This window comes from Danio rerio, chromosome 2, assembly GCF_052040795.2.
Source record: "Danio rerio strain M-AB ecotype USA chromosome 2, GRCz13ab, whole genome shotgun sequence".
Lineage (NCBI taxonomy): Eukaryota > Metazoa > Chordata > Actinopteri > Cypriniformes > Danionidae > Danio > Danio rerio.
The window spans coordinates 5,112,690-5,120,050 of record NC_141022.1 but is presented as its reverse complement, the minus strand read 5'-3'; the positions used below and the strand labels follow the sequence as shown (position 1 = coordinate 5,120,050).

The following is a 7,361-nucleotide window of genomic DNA, read 5'->3' as shown; positions in this document are numbered from 1 at the left end:
GGGCTCCGTCCCGTTGCAAGGCGAGAGGGGACTTTGAGCTCAGGTAGATCTCGATGACTCCCCTTCTTGCTTGTTGTAGCTAAGTGTCAGATATGAATACTGAGAGGTGTACTCAGAGTTTAGCTAATATATTTTGATTAATTGTTTAGAGTGCTTGTTTTTGAACTGTGCGAGGAAACCGGAGGACCCGGGGAAAACCCACGCGACCACTGGGCGAACGAGCAAACTCCGCACACAGAAATGCCGTCTGGTTTGGAAAGGAATTAAACCAGGGGCATACTTGCTGTGAGGCAACAGCGCTAATCGCCGGCCACCGTGACGCCCGTTTGAAAGGAGGGAAAGTAGGGTTGGGTGGGGGGGTTTCTTCAAGACGAAGATATTGAGATGAGAAAAGTCTGGTTATTTATTGACCTTATTCTAAAATGCGGAAGTGCGCCTGTTTTCGCGATTGTCCTAGAACTTCCGTTTCAGTCGCCTATGAGAGAAATGACTAGGAATAATAAACGGCAGAAAACGGTCAAACTACTTGCTCTACAAACAAATGTTTGCATGACTATACAGACCAAGTAGAATAATATAACAAGGAAATATCAGTTTGCAACATCAAACAGCGAAACGAGCAGTTTTTAATGTCTAAAAATGAATGGATGAATCCAAAAATGAATGAGACCGGAAGTCTCGTGCCAAAAAGATTCAAATGGCTGCGCCCGCTCGTCTGCGGAGAATAAGGTCAATAGTGAGTTAAGGATCGTCTGATAGGATAATCAGTCATTAGCTAAAGTTGGAACAGCTGTGAACAATCATAAGCACGTGATCCTCTCGAAATTTGTTTCTGAATAAACTTCACTTATTTAAGTCTGATGAAGCATTCTTATTCACAAGAGCAGAAATATCAACATTGAGCACACTAGAAGAAAGGTCATGCTGCCGTTTGTGCTTCTGTTTGGCTTTAGTAGGTCAGAGAGGTAGAGATAGATAAGGTGACTTTATCTCTTATCAGTGTTTTGGTGTCACACACAGAGAGAGTCATGCAGTCTGACCACAGATTCAACAGAGAACAGGATCCCACTGTTTGACTTTCTGTCTTGTCTGGAGTGAGATTGTTGCTTAACTGATTGAAGAACAGCCTGCCAATGTGCATTCCAACTTTGAAACTCTGGACTTCTACACTTCTGGACTTCTAAAGCTGTTGCCTTGAATATTAAAATCAGTAAGTACATTTCATGAGGAAACAGTCGTCCTAAAATGATTAGTTCATGGAATAAAGAAAACTCTGTTATTAATTGCTCAACTTCACTCGTCATGTCATTTCAATCACTGAGACTTTGTTCATCTTTGAAACACAAATTAAATAGATTTTCTCAACACGTTTAAAATTTCATTTAATAACTAATCATTTATTTTGTCTTAATGACAACATTTTCTTGTCGGCTTAGTCCCTTTATTAATCCGGGGTCGCCACAGCGGAATGAACCGCCAACTTATCCAGCATGTTTTTATGCAGTGGATGCCCTTCCAGCCGCAACCCATCTCTGGGAAACATCCACACACACATTCACACACTCATACACTATGGACAATTTAGCTTACCCAATTCACCTGTACCGCATGTCTTTGGACTGTGGGGGAAACCGGAGCACCCGGAGGAAACCCACACGAATGCACGGAGAACATGCAAACTCCACACAGAAACGCCAACTGAGCCGAGGCTCGAACCAGCGACCTTCTTGCTGTGACCTTCTTCTCACTGCTTCGCCCCTTGATGACAACATATAATATTTTACTTGTTATTTTGCAAGATGCTGTTCAGTTTAACGTGCAATTTAAAGGGTTGACTAGGTTAATTAAGTTAAATAAGATTGGTTAATTTGGTAACTCATTGGACAAAAGTTGTTTGTTCTGTAGCCAATTGAGACTATTTATAGAGGTGAAGTCAGAATTATTAGCCCCCCTGTTTATTTTTTTCCCCACTTTCCGTTTTATAGAGAGCAGCTTTCTTCAACACATTTCTAAACATAATAGTTTTAATAACTCATCTCTAATTACTGATTTATTTTATCTTTGCCATGATGACAGTAAATAATATTTTACTTGATATTCTTCAAGACACTTCTATACAGCTTAAAGTGACATTTAAAGGCTTAACTAGGTTAATTAGGTTAACTAGGCAGGTTACAGTAATTAGGCAAGTTATTGTATAATGACGGTTTGTTCTGTAGACTATCGAGAAAAAAAAAATTTGCTTAAAAGGGCTAATAATTTTGACCTCAAAATGGTTTTTCAAAAATTAAAAACTGCATTTATTCTAGCCGAAATAAAACATATAAGACTTTCTCCAAAAGAAAAAATATTATCCGACATATTGTGAAAATTTCCTTGCTCTCCTAAACATTATTTGGTAAATATAAATAAAATTAAATTAAATCAAAAAGGGCTAAAAATTCTGACTTCAACGGTATATATATATATATATATATATATATATATATATATATATATATATATATGTTTTTTTCTTCTTCTTCTTTTGTGCATCACAGTGGCGCATTGGGTAGCATGACAGCCTCACAACAAGAGGATCACTGGTCCCAGCTGGGTCAGTTGGCATTTCTGTGTGAAGTTTGCATGTTCTCCCCGTGTGTGTGAGAGTGTGTATGGGTGTTTCCCTGTGTTGGGTTGCAGGAAAGAGATGGGCCTCCACTGGGTTAAACATATGCTGGATAAGTTGGTTGTACATTACGCTGTTTATTTTGAGGTCCTTGCTCTAGCCACATCCAGGCCTGACCTGTTCACAATCAAGAAATCACTTAAATAGTACCTGCCTGTCAAAATGAAGTAGACCTAAAGATCCTCAAAAGCTAGACATCATAGTGAAATTCAAAGATATTCAAAAACAAATGAGAAAGAAAACAATTAAGATCTACCCAACGCAGGCTCATTATTAATACGTACGCCTGCATACATTTCTGGAAAGCATGAAATACGTCCCAGGAGCTGCATTTTTTTTATTTATTTTTTTATTTTTTTGCAGTTTTTGTTTTCACGAATCCAGGCTGCTGTGAACATACTTTCAGATCTCAAATTTCTCTAGCGAGTGCCATTCATGCCTGCTCTTCTCGCGTAAATCCACCAGAGGCCATCGTCAACTGGCTGACTGACTGACAGCTGCTTACCCCCCCCCCTTCCCTAATCCCAACCAATAGTGTTTTCAAGAGCACCAATTGACCCAGCCACTGCCTTCATTAAACCCAGCCGACAATGTTTTTTCATATTCAATCCAGAAAAAAAGCCCTCGCGGCTGCCTGATTTTTACCACACTTTCAGATCTTACCACATTATTTACTTGTTTATTTTATTTTTTGCCTTTTATTTTTGTTTTACCTGCTTTCAGGTGTCAATCTTCACCAGACTCGAACCCTGTCATCGTGGTCAACTTCGATCTGTGCCTTAATTCCACTAGACAAACTGATAACAGTGGAAAAGCCATCCACACGGAGGTAGGCGGTCAGCTAGTATCGCAAAAAGAAATAGAAACAATCAACAGCATCATACCGACTCGTAACATTGATTTTGAAAACAAAATGCAGCCATACGTAGCTCTGGCTCCATAGTTTGTGCTTTCCAGATATGTATATTGGGGTAGGTTTTCACAATGAGCCTGTGTTGGATCTACCAGTCTGGAAAATCTGTTAAAATCTAAAGCTTCGGCTCTGCAGCGAACCATAGTGAGAGCCATTATTTACAAACACCAAAATCACGGAACAGTGGAGAACCTTCCCAGGAGTGGCCAGCTGACCAAAATTCCAGAAGAGCTCGCAAAAGACCCCACAACAATATGCAAGGAACTGCAGTCCTCACTTGCCTCAGATAAGGTGTGTTCATGACTCCACCATAAAGAAGAGACTGGCCAAAATAGTTTGCATGGAGTTCAAAAATGAACCACAGCTGAGAAAAAATAAAATATAATTTATATGTTGAACATATATATATATATTTTTTAAATATGTTCAAAATCTCCAAGACTTTTTTGAAAAATACTCTATGGACTGACGAGACAAAAGTTAAACTTTTAGGTGTGTGTCCCATTATTTGTGGCTTAAATTTAACACAGCATTTCAGAAAACGATGGTTGTGTGATGGTCTGAAGCTGTTTTGATGCTTCGGAACCTGGAAAACTTGCTGTGATTAATATAATCAAGGATACTGATGTGTACCAAATTATACTGCAGGTAATTATCTCCTCGGCTGAAGCGAACTTGATTTCTGCAGCAGGGCACCACCAAGTCCCCTTCTGAATGGCTGAAAAAGAACAAAATGAAGACTTTGGAGTGGCCAAGTCCTGACCTGAACCCAATTGAGATGCAGACCAAAATTCCTCCACAGCGCTGAGACAGACTCATTGCAAGTCATCGAAAATGCTTGATTGCAGTTGTTGCTGCTAACAGTGGCCCAACCAGATATTAGATTCAGGGGACAAACACTTTTTTTTTTTCAAATAGAGGTATGCTGTTTTGTATTTTATTTTACATTATTTCAAAACTGCATGACCTGTTTACTTGCGTTATCTTTGACTAATATTTAAATTAGTTTGAAGATCTGAATTGTGACAATCATGATTAAAAATAGGAAATCACTAAGGGGGGCAAACACTTATCCTATAATCCTAACCCTAAGCTAAAATTCTACTAATACTATGAGAATTGGTATTGTATAGCTGTAATGTAACTTAAAATCAACAAAATATGTTAATAAAAAATGATACACTGATTTTTTTAACTCTACAACATTGGTTTAAAACAAACTCAACACAGCAAAAAATACATTAAAATTAGAGATGTGCATTTACTGTATATACCTACACATGTTGCACAAGTGTACACATTGTTCGTCTCAATGCAGCACATAACCGCATCTGACACGCATGACAGTAAGTGCTTGCTAATTACAGCTCAAATGTTGCAGGACAAGGTTTTGTGTCACCAGCCTTCCGGAACAATCCACTGATTGTTGTGTGAGTTGATTAGGCAGGCGGGGCAGGGCTCTTTCCCCCCCCCAATTATCTCCATTTGGGAAAGTATTTTCATGCCTTCATGCTCACGGCGGACTAGTAAGGGAGTGATTTGAGAAGCAGAAAAAAAGCTACAAATGTATGATCTGTTAGTTAGTCGTCTCACAGCTACTCTCCTGAAGAACGTTGAGAGAAAAGAGAGGAAGAAATGGGTCACATTCCAGTAACAATCCAAATAAACAATATCAGATTTTACCACGGACCATGAGGCGCTTTATGAATGAATGCAGCTCATTTGGTCCAAGTGTAGACTTTGATTCATGCTGATAAAACAAACCATTTCAGTTGAACATGTTGTCTGAATGTTTAAGATTATACTTGTTTTGGGTTTATACAAAACTGGGGTTTTATCATTTAAAGAGCCCATATTATGTGTTTTTGAAAATGACCTTCCATGTAGTGTGTAACACAGCTCTAAGTGAAGTGAAATATCCAAATAAAGCTTAAATCTGTAAGTGTAGTGTTTAAAACTGTTGATTCATCTATAAAAGAGTCGACTCATAGTACTTTGCCAAATATTTGCCAAAAGTGGCCCACATATGTCTTAAAGGGCCATGAAACCCCCTCGTTTCAGCAGGGTGTTTTCACACCTCTACTTTGGAAAAAGTCAGAAATGTGGGCGTGTCCAGCTCTGTTTAGGGGGGAGTGTCGGAGGAACTAAAGTGGGATGGTGTGGGAGTGTCTATTTGTGCACGCGCGAGTTTCAGAGTCAAAATACACACCCACACAGACAGGAGAAAGTGATGGTGTTTAACCTACATGGACATCTGTAGTCGAATTATTTGCCAAATTATTAAATGTTGGACTTTAACTGCAGTTTGGCTCTTTCATTCAGGGAATTCATTCATGCCCCTCGCGACAAACGAGATATTTGATTCGAGGAACTGCTGCAAGCGTGTATTTTTCATGCAATGTTTGATACCGCACGGCGAATAAGAGAAAACAAAACTCCGCAGTTCCCGGAAACTTAGATGCACACTGCAGGTAGCGTCAGAAAGCCGCGTGTGTTATTCCGGTCACAAAATGCGGTGCTAACATTTCTGCACTCAGTGCAATAGTTAACTTAATTCGATACGAACAAACTGAATAAACAAAGAGCACTGGTCGCTCACTTACCAAATCTGTAGAGACAGGACAATCACCAGCAACTAGAGCCGCGTCTTTATGAAGAGAATACTACAAGCTAATCCAGATTTCAGCGTTTGCAGATGAGAACAGCTCTCAGGTAAACAATAAACCTCCTTAGACACGTAAGTTATTGTTGTCGAGCGTCGCGTACACTGTTAATCCACACGTGATCCAGATGAGCTCTCACAGAGAGAAAATGAAAACAAAACTTAACGGCAGCAAACTATAAAAGCAACACTTCACGCTTGTTTTGCCAACACAACGTGGCGTCTTTGTGGTGTAAACGCGGTGACACAAATGAATATTAATGAAGTTGCACAATAGAGCGCGCTGATTGGTTTGAACCAAGCCTTACTCATGCATTAATGCAGCACACTGTAAGACGTAATAAGGCACACTCTGGCTCAGACGTCCAGTCTGCACGCTGGAATACTCGCTATTATGTCATGACCGTGACGCAGCTTCAAAAATTCGTTTCAAACAGGAAGTACTAATTTGCTTGAAATAACGCAAAAACAACCAATTTACACTTTTTAGTGAAATATAGGTGTCCTAATAGTGTTTTTAGCAGTGTGGGACACATATACGACTGTCAACAGCTCAAAAAATGTGTTTTGGTGTTTCGTGACCCTTTAAGATAACTGGGCCACATTTGCACATTTGAGCCACTTTAGGCCCTGTTTACACTAATGTGTTTTAGTTTGAAAACGCATAAGTTTTGCTACATTTACGCCATCTGTCCACACTACGCCGGAGTTCTTGAGTGTCGAAAACGGAGCGTTTTGGAAATGCTGGAGAGGCCGTTTTCATTCTAAAACGCTGCTGCTCCGTCTCAGTGTGGATTAGGGAAAACGGAGACATCTGAAAACGGAGGCGGGGCTGCCAACATTCGCCTCTCTGATTGGGGCTTTTATGTCATTAGCTATGTTTCCGTCCAAAAATGTGAATAAACTTTATGCGCAAAACTGGATTATCGCATAAAAGTTGTGCGAATGAAGCATTGTTTCCATCCAACGAGTCAAAGCGAACAAAATCGTCACTTCCTGATAAACTGGCGCCAAATATCAACAGTAAAAACTGCAGTAGGAGAAGCTGCATCAATCTTTTCTAAATGAATGCGCCTCGGAAGACAATCCTGACAAGCAGTGAGCGTGCAGTGGCAATT

The 7,361-nt window shown here is 39.8% G+C and overlaps 1 long non-coding RNA gene across 1 annotated transcript; it reads left to right on the top strand.

Annotated features, from left to right (window-relative positions):
- Nucleotides 1-1,001: 1,001 nt before the first annotated feature.
- On the top strand, nucleotides 1,002-5,523 carry LOC141379231 (uncharacterized). The gene is made up of 2 exons (XR_015478151.1): nucleotides 1,002-1,210; nucleotides 4,230-5,523. It is a non-coding gene; the product is annotated as an uncharacterized LOC141379231 (long non-coding RNA).
- Nucleotides 5,524-7,361: the final 1,838 nt, after the last annotated feature.